Genomic DNA, 23,831 nt, shown 5'->3' on the forward strand with positions numbered 1-23,831 from the left:
GTCAATGGAGATGTCCGCAATGCTACGTTGGGGGTGCCACACTAGGCTGCAGTGTGTTCTGTGTACTGCATGTGTTCAATATTTCCAACTTGTGAGTTGCTTTAACGTGCTGTGGTACAAAGGAAGGTACACACAGACTCCAATAGCTAGCTTTTAGCTAGTTGAAAAGCTAAGCACGTGTGTCAAGTACAGAAAATGCGGACTAGACATCCGGCAAAACAAAACACATATGCATCTGGTGGACATCGGTCATTAGACGCTCTTTCAAAAAGATAACCCGCTGAAATAAAAGTATGATTAAATACATCAATAGCTAGGTTTCCATCCAATTGGGGACAGATTTTCATGTGGATATTCAAACATCTGCATAAAAAAATTCCCACAGTTGATAGTGGATGTCAGAGCAAAAACCAAGCCATGAGGTCGAAGGAATTGTCCGTAGAGCTCCGAGACAGGATTGTGTCGAGGCACAGATTTGGGGAAGGGTACCAAAACATTTCTGTAGCATTGAAGGTTGCCAAGAACACAGTGGCCTCCATCATTAATATATTGAAGACGTTTGGAACCACCAAGACTCTTTCTACAGCTGGCCACCCGTCCAAAATGATCAATCGGAGGAGAAGGGCCTTGGTCAGGGAGGTGACCAAGAACCCAATGGTCACTCTGACAGAGCTCCAGAGTTCCTCTGTGTAGATGGGAGAAACTTCAAGAAGAACAATCATCTCTGCAGCACTCCACCAATCAGGCCTTTATGGTAGAGTGGCCAGATGGAAGCCACCCCTCAGTAAAAGGCACATAATAGTTTGCCAAAAGGCACCTAAAGGACTTTCAGACCATGAGAAACAAGATTCTATGGTCTGATGAAACCAAACTTGAATTCTTTGGCCTGAATGCCAAGTGTCATGTCTGGAAGGAACCTGGGCTCCCAAGTGGCGCAGCGGTCTAAGGCACTGCATCTCAGTGCTAGATGCGTCACTGCAGACCCTGGTTTGATTCCAGGCTGTTTCACAACTGGCCATGATTGGGAGTCCCATAGGGTGGTGCACAATTGGCCCAGCGTGCTCCAAAACCTGCTCCAGAGCACTCAGGACCTCAGACTGGGGTGAAGGTTCACCTTCCAACAAGACAACGACCAGTGGTGTAAAGTACTTAAGTAAAAAATACTTTCAAGTAGTTGTTTGGGAATTTTTTACTTTACTTTACTATTTATATTTTTTCACTACATTCCTAAAGAAAATAAGGTACTTTTTACTATTTTCCCTGACACCCAAAAGTACTCGTTCAATTTTGAATACTGAGCAGGACTGGAAAATGGTCCAATTCACACAACAGAACATCCCTGGTCAACCCTACTCCCTCGGATCCATGAAACACACATGCTTTGTTTGTAAATTATGTCTGAGTGTTGGAGTGTGCCCCTGGCTAACCATAAATAAATAAAAAACATGAAAATTATGCCACCTGGTTTGCTTAATATGAGCAATTTTAAATTATTTACACTTTTAATTTGACTTTTGATACTTAAGTATATTTTTGCAATTACATTTACTTTTGATAAGTATATTTAAAACCAAATACTTTTATTAGACTTTTACTCAAGTAGTATTTTACTGTGTGACATTCACTTTTACTTGAAAAAAAGCAAAAAAAAAGCAAACTTGCACTTGAATGATGTGATGACGTGCATAACCATGGTAACAATTGAAAGGGAACAGTTTGGAGATTGTCAGTAAATTATTAGACCAAAGGTGAGGACACAACAGTTCACCTAACACAAGACTGAACCCAACATTGATTTTATGTGCATTTTAGATTTTCTGTACTTTTCACAGCATGTGTTGACAACGATATCTGAAAATACTCTGGATACATTCAGTGTCATAATAAGAATATTAATGGAACATTTGGTGTAGGTGCACAGACCAAACAATGACAAGTGTTTGACTGAGAGGTCTAACTGGTGTCTCCAAGTGACAACACACCTCTCCAAATTGTGCACAGTTCGTATGTCATTTTAATGCACTTTGAGGACTTAAGGAAAGAGCCTTCAACTATTAGGTGCTTGTTTGAGCTTGTAGCTGTGCTGCTGAGGAAATGAAGCACCCGCACTTGTAGTTGTTTTGTTTGGACACAGCCCTCCGCCCCCACCATCACACAATTACTGTTGCTGTTTACAAAACCCCCAAACGGTCCATTACAAATCGCAATCTGGGTCAGACAGGCATCATTTGAAAGCATATTCTATTGCCAACATCTATAGCTAAGTTTGAAATACAATCTTACAGTGTTAGAGTTTCACAAGGCACTTCAGAAAAACAGATTGTACTGTACTTTTGGAGCGCAGAGAACATAGTCATTAGTGCATTCAGGTGCATGTTCTGCAGCACATTTTCTTCACAATATGACAAACATAAGGCTTCCTTTGGCGGTTGGTCCTCACATTTAGAACTACTGTCAGTTGAATCCCATCCCATACAGCGCTGTAAAGCAGAGACCCTACGCTCTGATGTCATGTATAGCATTTTACTGTACAGCCACTGCGTTCAAATTTAGGTGCTTATCAGTGGCAAAATCTGCTATTCGCAACCGTATACGGGCTGGAGTGTAAAGGGCTACGAGTTTAACCCAAACACTAGTTTACTATTCAGTAGAAAAGGAATATAAAGGGCAAGCTATAAAAAAAGCTCACAAATAAAACCTGCCGACAAAGGTGAGCCAGTCAAATAAATTAAAGCATCTGTAGCAAAGCTCAAGGACACACAAAACTAATAATTAAATATAGTGTTCAAGTTGAGTTAAGAACACATTTTTATTTACAATGACGGCATACACCGGCCCAAACCGGATGACGGTGGGCCAATTGTGCTCCACACTATGGGGACTTCCAACGGCCGGTTGTGATACAGCCTGGATTTGAACCAGGGTGGCTGTAGTGACGCTTCAAGCAGAGATTTTTTATTTCACCTTTATTTAACCAGGGAGGCTAGCTGAGAACAAGTTATCATTTACAACAGCGACCTGGCCAAGATAAAGCATAGCATTTCGACAAATACAACAACACAGAGTTACACATGGAATAAACACAACATACAGTCAATAATACAGTAGAAAAAAAGAAAACAAAAAGTCTAGGCAATAAATAGGCCATGGTGGCGAAGTAAATTACAATATAGCAATTAAACATTGAAATGGTAGATGTGCAGAAGATGAATGTGCAAGTAGAGACTGGGGTGCAAAGGAGCAAGATAAATCAATACAGTATGGGGATGAGGTAGTTGGATGGGCTGTTTACAGATGGGCTATGTACAGGTGCAGTGATCTGTGAGCTGCTCAGACAGCTGGTGCTTAAAGGTAGTGAGGGAGATATGAGTCTCCAGCTTCAGTGATTTTTGCAGTTCGTTCCAGTCATTGGTAGGAAAGGAAAGGCGGCCAAAGGAGGAATTGGCTTTGGGGGTAACCAGTGAAATATACCTGCTGGAGCACGTGCTACGAGTGGGTGCTGCTATGGTGACCAGTGAGCTGAGATAAGGTGGGGCTTTACCTAGCAGAGACTTGTAGATGACCTGGAGCCAGTGGGTTTGGCGACAAGTATGAAGCGAGGGCCAGCCAACAAGAGCGTACAGGTCACAGCGGTGGGTAGTATATGGGGCTTTGGTGACAAAACGGATGGCACTGTGATAGACTGCATCCAATTTGTTGAGTAGAGTGTTGGAGGCTATTTTATAAATGACTGCAGAAGTCGAGGATCGGTAGGATGGTCAGTTTTACGAGGGTATGTTTGGCAGCATGAGGGAAGGATGCTTTGTTGCGAAATAGGAAACCGATTCTAGATTTAATTTTGGATTGGAGATGCTTAATGTGAGTCTGGAAGGAGAGTTTACAGTCTAACCAGACACCTAGGTATTTGTAGTTGTCCACGTATTCTAAGTCAGAACCGTCCAGAGTAGTGATGCTGGACGGGTGGGCAGGTGCGGGCAGTGATCGGTTGAAGAGCATGCATTTAGTTTTACTTGCCTTTAAGAGCAGTTGGAGGCCACGGAAGGAGAGTTGTAGTTAGTTAACACGGTGTCGAAAGAAGGGTCAGAAGTATACAGAATGGTGTCGTCTGCGTAGAGGTGGATCAGAGAATTTAACACACTGAACTCTATCATAGAAGTAGTTGGATAACCAGGCGAGGCAATCATTTGAGAAACCAAGGCCGTTGAGGCTGCCAATAAGAATGTGGTGATTGACAGAGTCAAAAGCCTTGGCCAGGTCGATGAATACGGCTGCACAGTAATGTCTCTTATCGATGGCGGTTATGATATCATTTAGGACCTTGAGAGTGGCTGAGGTGCACCCATGACCGGAAACCATATCGGAGAAGGTACGGTGGGATTGTAAATGGTCAGTAATCTGTTTGTTAACTTGGCTTTCGAAGACCTTAGAGAGGCAGGGTAGGATAGATAGGTCTGTAGCAGTTTGGGTCTAGAGTGTCTCCCCCTTGTAGAGGGGGATGATTGCGGCAGCTTTCCAATCTTTGGGAATCTCAGACGAGTGAGTGATAGAGGTTGCAACAATTTCGGCAGATCATTTTAGAAAGAGAGGGTCTAGATTGTCTAGTCCGGCTGATTTGTAGGGGTCCACATTTTGCAGCTCTTTCAGAACATCAGCTATCTGGATTTGGGTGAATGAGAAATGGGAGAGGGTTGGGCGAGTTGTTGTGGGGAGTGCAGGGCTGTTGACCGGGGTAGGGGTAGCTAGGTGGAAAGCATGGCCAGCCGCAGAAAAATTATTATTGAAATTCTCAATTATTGTGGATTTATCGGTGGTGACAATGTTTCCTAGCCTCAGTGCAGTGGGCAGCTGGGAGGAGGTGCTCTTATTCTCCATGGACTTTACAGTGTCCCAGAACTTTTTTGAGTTAGTACTACAGGATGCAAATTTCTGTTTGAAAAAGCTAGCCTTAGCTTTCCTTACTGCCTGTGCCTGTGTATATTGGTTCCTAACTTCCCTGAAAAGCTGCATATCACGGGGGCTATTCGATGCTAATGCAGAACGCCACAGGATGTTTTTGTGCTGGTCAAGGGCAGTTAGGTCTGGACAGAACCAAGGGCTATATCTATTCCTGGTTCTACATTTTTTGAAAGGGGCATGCTTATTTAAGATGGTGTGGAAGGCACTTTTAAAGAAAGACCAGGCATCCTCTCCTGACGGGATGAGGTCAATATCCTTCCAGGATACCCGGGCCAGGTCGATTAGAAAGGCCTGCTCGCAGAAGTGTTTTAGGGTAAAAATAGTAAAAATAAAGAAAAACCCTTGAATGAGTAGGTGTGTCCAAACTTTTGACTGGTACTGCATATCACCAGCACTTACATTTTACTGAATCTTTTCTATCTGTCTTTGTTCCTAATCCAATCCATTGTTTTGAATCGGGGTAACACATTGTTTGCCTATCTCAATTCCTCGGGATCTATAGCTCCTTGATTTCTATGGAAATGTTGGTACTTAATCAACAGCTGCCAGCTAGCCAACCGTCGCAATGGGCAATGTTCCAGTCACATTTATGACATTTCTAAAGAAATTCCCTGTAGCTGTGCAGCTGAGCCTAGATAAGACATAATGATCCCACACAAACGTACCCTCTAGTTTCTACACGTTCACAGTCACGTGTACAGCATTATTAACCACCATGTTAGTGCTTCTGACTACGTTTTAAATTAAGAATATTACATTATCACTTTGCATCCTGCGTTTTACACACTCACCAACAGCTGTGATGGTAATTGTTTTAATCATATGTAGAGTCCATCTGTTTTGTTTGGCAAATTCCTGCCGCCGAGTACATATAACACAGATACTGTCATCTGGAGCCATTGAGTGACTTGGAGAGAGTTTATTCAGTTGTGATCGTTACAAAATCATCAGCATTCCAGGCAAATGTTCAAAAGAATAAAGGAACTGTACAAAAAAAAAGGGGTTTCAACAGTATAAAATCTGAAGGTAAAACTAATCTGCTACAAAGTGGAATCATCTGTAATGTTAGCGGGTAGAAAGCAGGATTCTTCAAGTACAGTGAATCACTTTAACCTTCACATTCTGCACAGTTTCTTACACAACAGAAGCAGTACAAACAATTAAGCTGTGAGTTGCACACGCTGCATATCAAACCTTATGTTTCTCAAAGTAGTTTTTGTTTTTATCACTTGCAAACAGTATAAATAAAGATGATTCAATTAGTGGGAGTTACCTTCACATATCACTTGGCAGATCTCTGACTCAAAGGTCTCTGTAATCACATACAGTTGAAGTCGGAAGTTTACATACACCTTAGCCAAATACATTTAAACTCAGTTTTTCACAATTCCTGACATTTAATCAGAGTAAAATGTCCCTGTCTTAGGTCAGTTAGGATCGGCACTTTATTTTAAGAATGTGAAATGCCAGAATAATAGTAGAGATATTTATTTATTTCTTTCATCACATTCCCAGTGGGTCAGAAGTTTACATACACTCAATTAGTATTTGGTAGCATTGCCTTTAAATTGTTTAACTTGGGTCAAACATTTCGGGTAGCCTTCCACAAGCTTCACACAAATAAATTGGGTGAATTTTGGCCCATTCCTCCTAACAGAGCTGGTTTAACTGAGTCAGGTTTGTAGACCTCCTTGCTCGCACACACTTATTCAGTTCTGCCCACATATTTTCTATAGGATTGAGATCAGGGCTTTATGATGGCCACTCCAATACCTTGACTTTGTTGTCCTTAAACAATTTTGCCACAACTTTGGAAGTATGCTTGGTGTCATTGTCCATATGGAAGACCCATTTGCGACCAAGCTTTAACTTCCTGACTGATGTCTTGAGATGTTGCTTCAATATATCCACATACTTTTCCTTCTTCATTTGATCTATATTGTGAAGTGCACCAGTCCCTCCTGTAGCAAAGCACCCCCACAACATGATGCTGCCACCCCTGTGCTTCACGGTTGGGATAGTGATCTTCGGCTTGCAAACCTCCTCCTTTTCCCTCCAAACATAACAATGGTCATTATGGCCAAACAGTTCTATTTTTGTTTCATCAGACCAGAGGACATTTCTCCAAAAATTACGATCTTTGTCCCCGTGTGCAGTTGCAAACCGTAGTCTGGCTTTTTTATGGTGGTTTTGGAGCAGTTGCTTCTTCCTTGCTGAGCGGCCTTTCAGGTTATGTCGATATAGGACTCATTTTACTGTGGATATAGATACTTTTGTACCTGCATCTTCACAAAGTCCTTTGCTGTTGTTCTGGGATTGATTTGCACTTTTCGCACCAAAGCATGTTAATCTCTAGGAGACAGAACGTGTCTCCTTCCTGAGCGGTATGACAGCTGCTTGGTCCCATGGTGTTTATACTTGTGTACTATTGTTTGTACAGATGAACGTGGTACCTTCAGGCATTTGGAAATTGCTCCCAAGAATGAACCAGAATTGTGGAGGTCTACAATTATTTTTCGGAGGTCTTGGCTGATTTCTTTTGATTTTCCCACGATGTCAAGCAAAGAGGCAATGAGTTTGAAGGTAGGCCTTGAAATACATCCACAAGTACACCTCCAATTGACTCAAATTATGTCAATTAGCCTATCAGAAGCTTCTAAAGCCATGACATCATTTTCTGGAATTTTTCAAGCTGTTTAAAGGCACAGTCAACTTAGTGTTTGTAAACTTCTGACCCACTGCAATTGTGATACAGTGAATTAAGTTTGTAAACAATTATAAACAATTTTTGGAAAAATGACTTGTGTCATGCATAACCGACTTGCCAAAACTATAGTTTGTTAACAAGAAATTTGTGGAGTGGTTGAAAAATGAGTTTTAATGACTCCAACCTAAGTGTATATAAACTTCCGAGTTCAACTGTACATAGCCCCAGGAAAAGTATAGTCTCACCATCTCAAAGACAATTTGAGCTAGTGATATAACCTCTGGTGCAATAGTTATCATTACCAGTCCTGGAAGGCATGCATGCATACCATTATGTCAGGATTTGAACCCCACTCTCGAAACACTCACTGAGTGGTCATTTCTAGATGGGATACAACTTTTGTCAAATTGACGTCAAAAGTTATTTTTTAAATTATTTTTAGCTAACCTTAACGCTTTTCCTAACCTTAACCTATTTCTCCTAACCTGCTATATGAAAAGTACCAAAGCTGTATCATCCCTTCTAGACAAAACCCCACTAAGTGGCCATCACTATGCCATCACCATGCCATCACTATGCCATCACCATGCCATCACTATGCCATCACCATGCCATCACCATGCCATCAGTATGCCATCACCATGCCATCACTATGCCATCACCATGCAATCACCATGCCATCACCATGCCATCACCATGCCATCACCATGCCATCACCATGCCATCACCATGCCATCACTATGCCATCACCATGCCATCACCATGCCATCACCATGCCATCACTATGCCATCACCATGCCATCACTATGCCATCACCATGCCATCACCATGCCATCACTATGCCATCACTATGCCATCACCATGCCATCACCATGCCATCACCATGCCATCACCATGCCATCACCATGCCATCACCATGCCATCACCATGCCATCACCATGCCATCACTATGCCATCACTATGCCATCACCATGCCATCACCATGCCATCATTCATGTGTTGAACTGAGAGCATTGTTTGGTGCTGAGAGAAAGATGGTAGTTATGCTGAGGAAAACCTAGTAGTTTATTCACTACTACACTATATTCCATTGTTAAGGAATTTACATTTCGTGACGCCATTTCACAAAGATCCCTGACATGACATGCAGTTATATTGAACTTGACTTTACGCGTTTGGAAAATGCATATTAGTCATACAGCCTTATTGGCCACAGCTATGTGTCTTCAAAGCATAGATTTTCCCTTTTGGTGTTTTTTTTTAAGGAGCCCTTTCATTGCACATACTGTAAAGGTTGACAGGAAATGAACCCATTTCCATGACAGTAACCAGTTGAAGAAGAAGCACAGTAACACAGTAAACAGTTAAACTGCTCCAGTGCTGTACAATACACAATGAAAAACAGTTGTCCTCAATGTAACCTGAAACTATTTATTTCTGTTGGCAGTGAGCTAAGCTGGTAAATGGTAAATGGTAAACCCTCCTTCTGTACAGCCATACTGTACGTACACTTCAGTGAAAGCAGCTCTTTTTGACATCAGTCATTCTACATCAATATTATCCTCCTTAAACTGCTATGCTTAAACATAATGCATTCTAGCGGAAAAAAAGGCGACAAGATTATAAAATATAATTTCATATTAATTCACAAATAAAACATAGGCATGGGGACGATATTGCTGTACCTGTAACGATTCATAATTAACCAAATATAAAGCATCTCTTTTCTATAGTTTATTTTTCTTACAGGGTTTAAAAAATATCTACAACTTAATAGCTTTTTCCTTTCACTAAAACAACATGGCTTCTAGTGTCTGTACCTGTACATGTGTCTATCGATCGGAACCCTGATATCCCTGAAGATTGATTGGTTGGGCAGGAATGAGTGTGTGATATTTGAGTACACTGTTTTCTTGTGTTGGTTGTTCACAGTTTCAAAAAGTGGTCTGTAAAATGGCCACCACTACACCTATGACTCACTATTCTTAGTATCTCTGTGCAGAGGGTAAGGCAAATGGGAGGCAGGGGGGATATGCCTGAGGATTGGAACGTGATGTCACTGATATGTGATTTCTGTATGAAGTCATTGAGGCGGTGACACTAATCCTACTCATCCTGAGTGCACTGCAAACCTAGCATTACTGCATCCCCTAAGGGACAACCCCTACCTATATCTCTCGGTTCACTGGGTGTTGCCAGACAGAGAGAAAGAAAGTTGGGTGAAACTCCTCTGTAGTTGGATCCTTAGCATGTCCCTCCATCCCTCCACTCCACTGTAGTTGTATCCTTAGCGTGTCCCCCCATCCCTCCACTCCTCTGTAGTTGGATCCTTAGCGTGTCCCTCCATCCCTCCACTCCTCTGTAGTTGGATCCTTAGCGTGTCCCCCCATCCCTCCACTCCTCTGTAGTTGGATCCTTAGCGTGTCCCTCCATCCCTCCACTCCTCTGTAGTTGGATCCTTAGCGTGTCCCTCCATCTCTCCATTCTGTAGTTGGATTCTTAGCGTGTTCCTCCATCCCTCCACTCCACTGTAGTTGGATCCTTAGCGTGTCCCTCCATCCCTCCACTCCTCTGTAGTTGGATCCTTAGCGTGTCCCTCCATCCCTCCACTCCTCTGTAGTTGGATCCTTAGCGTGTCCCTCCATCTCTCCATTCTGTAGTTGGATTCTTAGCGTGTTCCTCCATCCCTCCACTCCACTGTAGTTGGATACTTAGCGTGTCCCTCCATCCCTCCACTCCTCTGTAGTTGGATCCTTAGCGTGTCCCTCCATCCCTCCACTCCACTGTAGTTGGATACTTAGCGTGTCCCTCCATCCCTCCACTCCTCTGTAGTTGGATCCTTAGCGTGTCCCTCCATCCCTCCACTCCTCTGTAGTTGGATCCTTAGCGTGTCCCTCCATCCCTCCACTCCTCTGTAGTTGGATCCTTAGCGTGTCCCTCCATCTCTCCATTCTGTAGTTGGATCCTTAGCGTGTCCCTCCATCCCTCCACTCCACTGTAGTTGGAGCCTTAGTGTGTCCCTCCATCCCTCCACTCCACTGTAGTTGGATCCTTAGCGTGTCACTCCATCCCACTGTAGTTGGATCCTTAGCGTGTCCCTCCATTCCTCCACTCCACTGTAGTTGGATCCTTAGCGTGTCTCTCCATCCCACTGTAGTTGGATCCTTAGCGTGTCCCTCCATCCCTCCACTCCACTGTAGTTGGAGCCTTAGCGTGTCCCTCCATCCCTCCACTCCTCTGTAGTTGGAGCCTTAGCGTGTCCCTCCATCCCTCCACTCCTCTGTAGTTGGAGCCTTAGCGTGTCCCTCCATCCCTCCACTCCACTGTAGTTGCATCCTTAGCGTGTCCCTCCATCCCTCCACTCCTCTGTAGTTGGATCCTTAGCGTGTCCCTCCATCCCTCCACTCCTCTGTAGTTGGATCCTTAGCGTATCCCTCCACTCCTCTATAGTTGGAGCCTTAGCATGTCCCTCCATCCCTACAGTTCTCTCCAGCTGGCAGTGTTTCCATCTACCTATTAATTCCACAGAAAGAAAGGCACTCCAAAAGGCACATCTCTCCCTATATAGTGCACTTCATATGGTATAGGGTGCCATGTCAAATGCAGCCTATGTGACTGAATGCTATAGGGTGCCATGTCAGCCTATGTGACTGAATGCTATAGGGTGCCATGTCAGCCTATGTAACTGAATGCTATAGGGTGCCATTTCAGCCTATGTGACTGAATGCTATAGGGTGCCATGTCAGCCTATGTGACTGAATGCTATAGGGTGCCATGTCAGCCTATGTGACTGAATGCTATAGCGTGCCATGTCAGCCTATGTGACTGACTGCTATAGGGTGCTGATGCATATCATCTCATCAGTCAGATCTTCTTCACATTTCACACTCGTGTCCGGCTCCTCATCACTGTCGTCATGGAGATTACGGTCCCTGAGGCTTGTGGCCGTCACTTTGTCCGTGGCCCCGGTTGCCCCCGCTCCATTACCCATACTGCCATTCAGCAGGTTGCTGGCGGCACTCTCCATCTCATCGATGGTCATCTCGCAGGCGTCCGCGATCTCATGCTTTGTCGCCGCCACAAATTTGGGGTCCTTGGCGTATTTCCCCAGTCCTTCTGAAATCAACACCTGAAACAGGAAAAAGGGGGAAATCATTAAATCATTCATAGTGTGTGTGCGTGCGTTGTGTGTGTGTGTGTGTGTGTCAGGGCTACTCACGGCCTCTACTAGGCTGTTGGCACTGCCTATCTTCTGGTGGTACTGCCTGCGGTACTCTGGGGGGATCTGGAGTTGAGAGGGGGAGTAGGTGAGGCTCAAAGGGGCTTCCGGGGCGTCAGTGTACCAGGAGCTTCTTCTCACAGAGCCGGGGGTGCTGCTCACACTGCCGGGACCACGCCAGTCCACCTGGATACACACAAACGCACACACACAAAATGTATCAACACATTTACATTCAGAAATGCACACACACACACGTACCTGGATGAGGGGGGTGTAGTATGGGGAGTGGTCCCTGCTAATGGGGGAGGTGGGGGGCGTGGCCCAGGAACGTAGAGAGCGTGATGGAGAGAGACGCTGGACTCTGCTGGAGTCCAGGCCAGCCACTGCCATCACCTAGGGAACAGGAGAAGAGGAGGGGTCATGGAGGTCAAACCACATAGACATACCTTTAATTCATTGCCTAAATTAAGACTCACACATGTTTGTGTGTATGTGCAGTGAGTTGTGTCAATATTTTGTAAGCTAATTGTGTGAGAGTAAGTCTTTCAGTGCATATGGTAGCCATCAGTTTGGTTCAGTGGTACCCACCTGTTGCTGCATCAGATGCAGGGGTAGAGCTGTTCGATGGGGAATGGAAGGGGTCAAGGGGATGTCATCATCCTGACTGCTATGTCTCCGCAGACACTCAAAGTTGAAGGAGGGTCTGTGGGGTGCTGGAGGTATAAACACAGGAGAGACAGTTGAAGGAGGGTCTGTGGGGTGCTGGAGGTTTAAACACAGGAGAGACACCTATCATTTACATTTATGGATCTCATTACAATGTAAAGCCCTTTGAGTGTTCCATCATCATCTTTATCAGCCAATCAGTGACACCCCTGATTGAATCACTATGGTAACCAAGGGACCTCACCCTGGGGTGTAGAGGGGAACAACCGTCGCTTTGGCGACCGCCCACCATCTTGGTAAATGGGTTGTTGGTCGTCGTCATAGAGACTATCCGGTTGATGGTAACCCCTCGATGCATTTGTGTCCAAGTCAGTTTGAAGGTCTTGAAACTCCCTATGGGGCATCCTGAGCAACAACCAGACAACAACATCAGTAAACAACCACCTTGTCAACAGCAGCAAAATCTGGACAGGTACTGATAGAGTAGAGTACAGTAGAGTAGAAGAGAAGAGAGGAGAGCACAGGATAATAGAGGAGAGGAGAGGAGAATAGAAGAGAATAAAGGAGAGTTACAGTAGAAAAGAGGAGAGTACAGTAGAGGAGAATAGAGGAGAGCACAGTAGAGGAGAACAGAGGAGAGCACAGGAGAGGAGAATAGAGGAGAGCACAGTAGAGGAGAACAGAGGAGAATAGAGGAGAGCACGGTAGAGGAGAACAGAGGAGAATAGAGGAGAGCACAGTAGAGGAGAACAGAGGAGAGCACAGGAGAGGAGAATAGGGGAGAATATAGGATAGTACAGTAGAGGAGAGTACAAGAGAGGAGAATAGAGGAAAGGAAAGGTGAATAGAGGAGAGGAGAATAGAGGAGAGTACAGTAGAATAGAGGAGAGAACAGGAAAGGAGAATAGAAGAGAGAAGAGAACAGTAGATGAGAGTACAGTAGAGGAGAGGAGAATAGAGGACAGTAGAGTAGAGGACAGTAGAGGAGAGTAGAGTACAGTAGAGGATAGTAGAGGAGAGGAGAAGAGAGTAGAGGACAGTGCAGGAGAGTAGAGGAGAGTAGAGGACAGTGCAGTAGAGTAGAGGAGAGGAGAGGAGAGGAGAGTGCAGTAGAGGAGAGGAGAGGAGAGTAGAGTAGAGGACAGTGCAGTAGAGGAGAGTAGAGGAGAGCAGATTAAAGGAGTGCAGAGTAGAGGAGAGGACAGTAGAGTAGAGGACAGTAGAGGACAGTAGAGGAGAGGAGAAGAGAGTAGAGGACAGTATAGTAGAGGACAGCAGAGTAGAGGACAGTAGAGTAGAGGAAAGTACAGCAGAGGAGAGGAGAGGAGAAGAGAGTAGAGTAGAGTAGAGGAGAGCAGAGGAGAGGACCGTAGAGGAGAGGAGAGTAGATTAGAGTAGAGAAGAGGACAGTAGAATAGAGGACAGTAGAGTAGAGGACAGTAGAGTAGCGCAGAGTAGATTGCAGTAGAGTAGAGGACAGTAGAGTAGAGTAGAGGAGAGTGCAGTAGAGGAGAGGACAGTAGAGTAGAGGAGAGCAGAGTAGAGGAGAGCAGAGTAGAGCACAGTGCAGTAGAGGAGAGTAGAGTAGAGGACAGTAGAGTAGAGGACAGTAGAGAAGAGTAGAGGACAGTGCAGTAGAGGGGAGGAGAGTAGAGTAGAGGACAGTAGAGGAGAGGAGAGGACAGTGTAGTAGAGGAGAGCAGAGCAGAGTAGAGGAGAGTAGAGGACAGTAGAGGAGAGTAGAGTAGAGGGCAGTGTAGTAGAGGAGAGGAGAGCAGAGCAGAGTAGAGGAGAGTAGAGGACACTAGAGTAGAGGACAGTAGAGGAGAGTAGAGGAGAGTGCAGTAGAGGAGAGGACAGTAGAGTAGAGGACAGTAGAGTAGAGTAGAGGAGAGTGCAGTAGAGGAGAGGACAGTAGAGTAGAGTAGAGGAGAGTGCAGTAGAGGAGAGGACAGTAGAGTAGAGGACAGTAGAGTAGAGTAGAGGAGAGTGCAGTAGAGGAGAGGACAGTAGAGTAGAGGAGAGCAGAGTAGAGGAGAGCAGAGTAGAGCACAGTGCAGTAGAGGAGAGTAGAGTAGAGGACAGTAGAGTAGAGGACAGTAGAGAAGAGTAGAGGACAGTGCAGTAGAGGAGAGGACAGTAGAGTAGAGGACAGTAGAGTAGAGTAGAGGAGAGTGCAGTAGAGGAGAGGACAGTAGAGTAGAGGAGAGCAGAGTAGAGGAGAGCAGAGTAGAGCACAGTGCAGTAGAGGAGAGTAGAGTAGAGGACCGTAGAGTAGAGGACAGTAGAGAAGAGTAGAGGACAGTGCAGTAGAGGGGAGGAGAGTAGAGTAGAGGACAGTAGAGGAGAGGAGAGGACAGTGTAGTAGAGCAGAGCAGAGTAGAGGAGAGTAGAGGACAGTAGAGTAGAGTAGAGTAGAGGGCAGTGTAGTAGAGGAGAGGAGAGCAGAGCAGAGTAGAGGAGAGTAGAGGACACTAGAGTAGAGGACAGTAGAGGAGAGTAGAGGAAAGGACAGTAGAGGAGAGTAGAGGAGAGGACAGTGTAGTAGAGGAGAGGAGAGCAGAGCAGAGTAGAGGAGAGTAGAGGACACTAGAGTAGAGGACAGTAGAGGAGAGTAGAGGAGAGTGCAGTAGAGGAGAGGACAGTAGAGTAGAGGACAGTAGAGTAGAGTAGAGGAGAGTGCAGTAGAGGAGAGGACAGTAGAGTAGAGTAGAGGAGAGTGCAGTAGAGGAGAGGACAGTAGAGTAGAGGACAGTAGAGTAGAGTAGAGGAGAGTGCAGTAGAGGAGAGGACAGTAGAGTAGAGGAGAGCAGAGTAGAGGAGAGCAGAGTAGAGCACAGTGCAGTAGAGGAGAGTAGAGTAGAGGACAGTAGAGTAGAGGACAGTAGAGAAGAGTAGAGGACAGTGCAGTAGAGGAGAGGACAGTAGAGTAGAGGACAGTAGAGTAGAGTAGAGGAGAGTGCAGTAGAGGAGAGGACAGTAGAGTAGAGGAGAGCAGAGTAGAGGAGAGCAGAGTAGAGCACAGTGCAGTAGAGGAGAGTAGAGTAGAGGACAGTAGAGTAGAGGACAGTAGAGAAGAGTAGAGGACAGTGCAGTAGAGGGGAGGAGAGTAGAGTAGAGGACAGTAGAGGAGAGGAGAGGACAGTGTAGTAGAGGAGAGCAGAGCAGAGTAGAGGAGAGTAGAGGACAGTAGAGGAGAGTAGAGTAGAGGGCAGTGTAGTAGAGGAGAGGAGAGCAGAGCAGAGTAGAGGAGAGGAGAGGACACTAGAGTAGAGGACAGTAGAGGAGAGTAGAGGAAAGGACAGTAGAGGAGAGTAGAGGAGAGGACAGTGTAGTAGAGGAGAGGAGAGCAGAGCAGAGTAGAGGAGAGTAGAGGACAGTAGAGGAGAGGAGAGTAGAGGACAGTGTAGTAGAGTAGAGGACAGTAGAGTAGAGGAGAGCAGAATAGAGGACAGTGCAGTAAAGGAGAGTAGAGTAGAGGACAGTTGAGTAGAGGAGAGGAGAGGACAGTAGAGGAGAGGAGATGAGAGTAGAGGACAGTGCAGTAGAGGAGAGGAGAGCATAGGACAGTAGAGTAGAGGACAGTAGAGGAGATTAGAGTAGAGGAGAGGACAGTGGAGGAGAGTAGAGTAGAGGACAGTAGAGGAGAGTAGAGTAGAGGACAGTGTAGTAGAGTAGAGTAGAGGACAGTAGAGTACAGCAGAGGACAGTGTAGAAGAGTAGAGTAGAGGACAGTAGAGGACAGTAGAGTAGAGGACAGTGGAGGACAGTAGAGGACAGTAGAGGACAGTGGAAGACAGTGGAGGACAGTAGAGGACAGTAGAGGACAGTGGAGGACAGTAGAGGACAGTAGAGGATAGTAGAGTAGAGGACAGTAGAGGACAGTGGAGGACAGTAGAGGACAGTAGAGGATAGTAGAGTAGAGGACAGTAGAGGACAGTGGAGGACAGTAGAGGACAGTAGAGGACAGTGGAGGACAGTAGAGGACAGGAGAGTACAGTAGAGGACAGTAGAGGACAGTGTAGTAGAGGAGAGCGTGGTTTCCAGGTGATACCTGTCCTTGTGCAACATGAGGTCGTCCTCCTGGTACTCCTCTCCACTGAAGTATTCCCCTGAGCCCTTGTCATCATCACTGTCCGCTCCCCCTGGCTTCTCTCTGCGGATGGTTGGGTACAGAACACCCCCTGATTCTGACCTGGGGTCAAAGTTCAACCAGACGCCTTTTTAAGGGGTGATTGAGGTATAGTATCTCAGTAAAGCAGATCATATAAACCAATGCGAGATCGGGGTCATTAAAGGGTGAAACAGTAGTTTCACACACATACCTAATGTAGGTCTCATAGTAGAGCCTCCTGTCCAAGCAAGCACGTTGTGGTGAAGGAAATGTGGATTTGGGACAGGGGAGGGGAAGGGCATGCAATGACAAAGACAATGTGAGACAAACAGAAATAATAATCCTGGTCATAAAATGAATGGGTCTGGAGTGTGTGTGTCACTGACAGATACACACAATTCCAGGATTTCAACATAAAGAGCTCTTAGTGGTGCAAGAATGAACGGTGCTGAAAAGATCCATTCTATGAAAGGCCAGGATATGTGAAAGACATAGCTGTGGTAAGGATGTGATGGGGACAACAACTTCAAAACCCAAACGCCCTATTCAGATCCACATCTGTTGTCATGGGGTTGATCTCATTGAGCTCCACAGCTCCTAGACCTTACGCAAGCAAAAAACCACTGTTCTCATCACACATGAATTCAAACCTACAATAATCCCCTAGTTCATTACCACAATGTAAAAAAAAGATGTTGATTCAACGTACAATTGTAAGGCAACCAGCTGCAATAGGATTGGCAACTTACTCCAAAAATATTGGCTGAGAAAACACTCTTTTTGTGTGAAAATGTTGAGTGAACTCACTATCTTCTTGCACCTTGTTGCCTTACAATTGTACATTGAATCAACATCTTTTTTTTTACAGTGCATACATTCATTGACTATTGCATTAAAAATGAAGAGAACCATAATATTATGTAACCTTTAACCAGGAAGTCCCTTTGAGTTTAAGAGAGCTCATTTACTAGGGAGACCTAGCCAAGAAAGCAGCATCCTAAGTTACCTTGCAGACTGGACCGTGGTGAGGGTGTCGAAGTCAACACTCTTGCGGTGCGAGCTGGAGGAGGGTGCCCCATTAGCGGACGAGTGCTCGCGGCGGAGACAGCACCGCTGCCCCTCTTTGGGCAGGGAGGGCAGGGTGGGGATGTTGGCGTTGTTGAGGTTGGCGTTGGAGGACATGGGGGATTTGGGGTAGTAGTGGTTGTAGGGGTGGGGGTCACCAGCCCCTTCCTCAGAGCCAACCTGAGAGGGCTCCACGAATGCGTGGCAGGAAGGAGGCGGGACCTGGAGGGGCCGCTGGGTGACAGAACCCCGGTGGTCCCCGTTAACGTGATTGGTGTGGTTGGCGAACAGCACGCCGTTCCTCTGTAGAGACAACACTCGGGTCAGTACAGGCGACCATAAAAACACAGTGACCAAACTTAACCACTGGCTTTGGGTCTGTCCTGGTGGTAAGGAACGGCCATTGAGGTTTTAATTACGATCTTCACTAAATTATGTTCAACAGGTAATGAGGGTATTAAATGAACAGTGCATTTAGTGAAGGTTTGTGTGCAAAACATTTTATGTAAGTGGAGTAACTTTAAAACCACTGGGTTGAATAAGTATCATCTACTGTGTGTTCTGGGTTATCAGGCAATATGAGTGTTATCATCTTTAAATTAGTCTCAACGACAATGGAAATGACATTATTGTCAACATCTCAGAGTGATGTTGTGACTGAGTCAATAGGCAAGCTCTTCCACTGGCCAAAGAGTGGGCCAACAAAGTAACTGTTTTCATTGCGGCACTTGATTTAGCTCAGCTAGCAACCACGTGAACTGAGTTTGGGACCATTCCATTGGCTGTAAAAGACAAATTCTAAGTGTCGGGTGAGTTAAATCAAGCGCATCTATTGAATGAACTGGGACAGTGATTTACCCTAGACACCTCGTCATCTTCTTCTGCATTCATGTCTACAAGGCCCTCGTCTTGCAGGTCACATGATATGACTCGGCGAATTTCGGGCCCAATATCATGCAGTGTGCGGAGGCCAGCCTGCAACGACGACAAGAGAGCAGCTGAGAGCTGGCAGGAACACATGAACTGAAGCATAAGGTCAGACACATACAGTACACACAGACAAATCAGACTGAGGAGGTGCTTTGTTAATCAGGGTGAGTGTGCACAGCACTGCTAATCCAGTGTTGATACAAGACTAAATCATTTCTGAGGAACAATATTCTCTTTATCTCTGATTGTTTCCAGAAGCAGGTAAGAAAGGATATAGTCTGCAGATGTAAGCGTGGCTAGAGGTGACATAGCACAGTGCAGGCCAGGGAAGCAACATTGTGTTCAGGTGTAGTGGCCTGCTGCTTTGCAGATGTCCAGAGGTGATTGGACAAAGCAGCACTAGTGTGATTCAACCAATCGCTAACTAGCAGTTACATATTGTTTACCCATATTAATGTATTATTATCTTACTAAATTAGCCACATATTTTGGTTAGTAAGTCCTATCAGTTAGTTTCAAAGGTTATTATCTTTTAAATTGTACAGGTATCTGCAGTTCAAATACATTGACTTGTTGTGTAGAGTGTACACAGATTGGCCATAATAGTTTGAGTTTGGTAACAATTTTTTTTTTAAATTGTGCATCGCCCCATGGACCTCCCGGTCGCGGCCGGCTGCGACAGAGCCTGGGCTCGAACCCAGAATCTCTGGTGGCACAGCTGCCTTAGACCACTGCACCTGGGAGGCCCAGTTTGGTAACTATTGACAACTCTAGAGGAGGTGGAATGGTACAGTCCAATACAGAACAGTACAGCAGTTGAGACTCACCTGGAGGGCGATGGTGGAGTTCAGGCTGGAGAATGAGTGTCTTCCCACCAGGCCTTGCTCTTTGCGTTTCTTGAATTTCCTGAAGTAGTCCTGTATCAGGAAGGTAGCATAGAACTTCCCCACGGTTACCTCGTCATCTGAGTGAACAGACCACACAAACGCCTCCACTGTCAGCACCTCACCACGCCGCACAGCATCCTGGGAAATAACACTAGGCCCGAAGACACAATGGTCCTCTACCTCTCCTATAGGAACTCTTCAGAGCACTCCAACAATTGGCTGAATATCATATCATCAACGTGCTGTCTTTATCATGAGTCTATTTTGAATAACTGATATTCCGCAGAAACCCAACATTTTTTTTCATATACAGTACACAGGACTAGTCAGAAGTTTGTACACACCTACTCATTCAAGGGTTTTTCTTAATTTTTTACTATTTTCTACATTGTAAAATAATAGAGAAGACATCAAAACTATGAAATAACACATATGGAATCATGTAGTGACCAAAAAAGTGTTAAAAAAATCTAAATATATTTTACATTTGAGATTCTTCAAAGTAGCCACCCTTTGCCTTCATGACAGCTTTGCACACTCTTGGCATTCTCTCAACCAGCTTCATGAGGTAGTCACCTGGATTTGAGCCAATCAGTTGTGTTGTGACAAGGTAGGAGTGGTATACAGAAGATAGCCCTATTTGGTAAAAGACCAAGTCCATATTATGGCAAGACCAGCTCAAATAAGCAAAGAGAAACGACAGTCCATCATTATTTTAAGACATGAATGCCAGTCAAAAACTTTGAAAGTTTCTTCATGGTCGAACTGCTGGAAAGAAACCACTACCAAAGGACACCAATAAGAAGAAGAGACTTGCTTGAGCTAAGAAACATGAGCAATGGACATTAGACCGGTAGAAATCTGTCGTTTGGTCTGATGAGTCCAAGTTTGATATTTTTGGTTCCAACCGCCGTGTCTTTGTGAAATGCAGAATAGGTGAACGGGTGATTTCTGCATGTGTGGTTCCCAACATGAAACATGGAGGGGGGGGGGGGGGGGGGGGGGGGGTGGTGTAGGGGTGCTTTGCTGGTGACACTGTCTGTTCAAGGCAGTAACCAGCATGGCTACCACAGCATTCTGCAGCGATACGCCATCCCATCTGGTTTGCTCTTAGTGGGACTATCATTTGTTTTTCAACAGGACAATGACGCAACACACCTCCAGGTTGTGTAAGGGCTATTTGACCAAGTAGGAGTATGATGGAGTGCTGCATCAGATGAGCTGGCCTCCACAACCACCGGACCTCAACACAATTGAGATGGTTTGGGATGAGTTGGACCGCAGAGTGAAGAAAAAGCAGCCAACAAGTGCTCAGCATATGTGGGAAGTCCTTCAAGACTGTTGGAAAAGCATTTCAGGTGAAGCTGTTTGAGAGAATGCCAAGAGTGTGCAAAGCTGTCAGCAAGGCAAAGGGTGGCTAATTTGAAGAATCTCAAATATACAAATATTTTTGGTTACTACATGATGTGTTATTTCATAGTTGTGATGTCTTCACTATTATGCTACAATGTAGAAAATAGTTTAAAAAATTAAGAAAAACCCTTGAATGAGTAGGTGTGTCCAAACGTTTGACTGGTACTGTATACACTATATGTATGTATGTATGTATGTATGTATGTATGTATGTATGTATGTAAGCTGACCAGCCACTGCGGCTCCTCATGATGAGTTCAGATTTTTGTGGACCCCTCCCGATCAAAGTTGCCCATCCTTGCACTAGAGTATCTGGTATTATCAAAATATGAACAGTTCTGAAACATAGAACTGTAAACAGCCAAACAGACACTAACCTCAACTCAATACTGTCATCATACCACAAAATCATGATATGATGCGGCGCAACGCTTGTTTTCTTTCAAACCAACACAACCACATCTTACTAAACATACGAGTCTATCAAACAGCTACACATCCACCTACAGTATCTAAGGCTTAGCTACAGTACAGGGATACTGCCACAGTTAGAAGCACCTAGCAAGAAGACTACAGCAGAAAGAGAAGAATATCTAAACTGTCAAGAGACGTGCAGGCCAGGGAAGCAGTGCAGAACAGGGAAGCAGAGATCTGTGTCACTCAGCTAGTTAGTAAGCAGACTGGGGACAACTAGGGCACAGGAGAGAGGCAACTCTAGTTCCATGCCACCGGCCAAAAACAGAACTGCTGCAGGAAATTCCGGACGGCAGAGAGAGGGAGAGAGCAGAAGAGACTATGGAAGAGGGGAAAGAGGAGGGAAAGCTGTGGAGGAGAGAAGCTTGGCCAGAAAGAGAGAGAGCGAGAGAGATCAAGAGGAGTTAGTCAACTATAGCAGAGCATGCAATGCTAGAACAAGCCAAGCATCGGAGTTAAATCAGAAAATATTGTGCAGCAAAGGATAACAATGAAAATAAAATACCACAAATAATGGTTTCAGCAAACTATGGCACAGTGAAGAACACCACAGGTTGGTCATCATCAGCATAGTACAACACAGCACAGCACCACAGACTGTATAGGTCAGCATGGCTCAGGTCAACCAAACAGTATACAGAACAACAGTTCAGCATGACATTTGACAGAAACACATGGGTGCTGCGATATCCCCTTCCTATAGAGTACACTGCTTGGTGCACAATGAAGTGAATAGGGAGCCATATAAGATTGAGCCTGGCCAGAGTATCACTAGGATGCCCCAGAGTCGGGCTGTAATGAGCATGTGACCACACTGTGGAGGGAAATAGAGAGTGAGATAAGGTGAGTTTCGCCGAACTTAAGTGACAGTCTGTACTTTCTGTCTCATCCGCTATCTGATCCTGCTCTAACTGAAATAACAACTGGGACTTTTACAGCTATTCACACACAAAACAGGAAGTGAAGACTCAACTGTCTGTCAATAACTTGTCGAAGCAATCTGTTTCACAAGGTTAGTAAGGCCATGGATCACTAATGTCAATGGATTTGTTTATTTTCAAGGGGTGACTGCTGAGTATATGCTTTGAGTTCCATGTATATATCCTGTGTACACCTGCTGAGGGAAAACTTTGTTGAAGGTTAGCCTGGAGTGTAGGATTGCCAATGTGATTACCCACACAGTACATAAGTAATAACACTGCTTAGCTATGTAGTTTTGCACAGCGCATTTGTATGTTTAAAGTGTACATAACAATTGAGCATGTGCGGGTATAGAGGGCAGTCTGACATGAGGAAGTCTCTCTTTAGCCACGCTAGCCATGACATAGAATCTACTGTACAGTTACTGTTGACAGACACCACAGACACATGGAGGCGGGAGCCATTCTACTGACCGCCTGCAGGGGGCACCACTTGGTCCAGCAGCTTCATGCTGGTCCTCTTCCAGATCTTCTTGATGACCGCTCGCAACTCCTCATTGGCCTGTTCCAAGTTGCCTAGGAAACCAACACTTGGTAAATGATTTGGACCAATCAAGACAGCTATCGAGCAGGCCACTGTATAAGAGTATTTTGAGTACATTCATTGGGTGTTTCCATTACAGCACCAGTATGTCGACAGTGATTATGGTAATATGGGCTCTAATGTTATTCTTTGGGAACTGTGTTTCCACATAGCTAAGTCTGACACTGAGGACTTGTGAAGCTTGGCTTTAAGTCAGAGCAGGTCTACTGAGGACATGGGCCAGTGAGAAACTGGAGCCGGGCCGTGGCGGTGGAAACACAAAAATCTGAGCGGTTTGGGTAAAACACTGGGGTAAGTCCTTAGTGGAAATACGCCATCAGAAATACTGTGGGATGATTCTGTCCGATGGACTTCATAGTATCTCCTCATTCAGACATCACTGTGTTTTCTCCCAGTGCTCACCTTCAGTTTTGATCTTCAGAGCGGTCCTCACCAAGGCAAACAGAGTGGCATTGAACATGACCGTGCCATCACTGTTCAGGGGCATGTTCATTGCAACCAGTCTCTAAAAGGAGTTACGGTCATGCAACATATGAGTTAACCAGGGCAAGATTGAGCTCACAATATGAACACGTTATGTAATATGTGTGTGATGTGTGTTCATGCTGTTTGCGTGTTCAGACACACCTTGCAGGCCACTCTGTGTGGACACAGCTTGCCGAAGCCTAGAGGGGGCTGGATACGTCTCAGCAAGGTCACCACATCCAGATGCTTTATCCTGCCCCTGAAAGAGACACAGTCACACAGACACTGAAACCAACACACTACTGAAAGAGACACAGTCACACAGACACTGAAACCAACACACTACTGAAAGAGACACAGTCACACAGACACTGAAACCAACACACTACTGAAAGAGACACCGTCACA

At 45.2% G+C, this 23,831-nt stretch overlaps 1 pseudogene; it reads right to left on the reverse strand.

The window, feature by feature from the left end:
- Positions 1-10,802: 10,802 nt before the first annotated feature.
- LOC110491111 overlaps positions 10,803-23,831 on the reverse strand; it is a 119,473-nt pseudogene continuing 106,444 nt past the window's right edge.

Source organism: Oncorhynchus mykiss, chromosome 16 (genome assembly GCF_013265735.2).
Source record: "Oncorhynchus mykiss isolate Arlee chromosome 16, USDA_OmykA_1.1, whole genome shotgun sequence".
In the NCBI taxonomy this organism is placed as follows: Eukaryota; Metazoa; Chordata; class Actinopteri; order Salmoniformes; family Salmonidae; genus Oncorhynchus; species Oncorhynchus mykiss.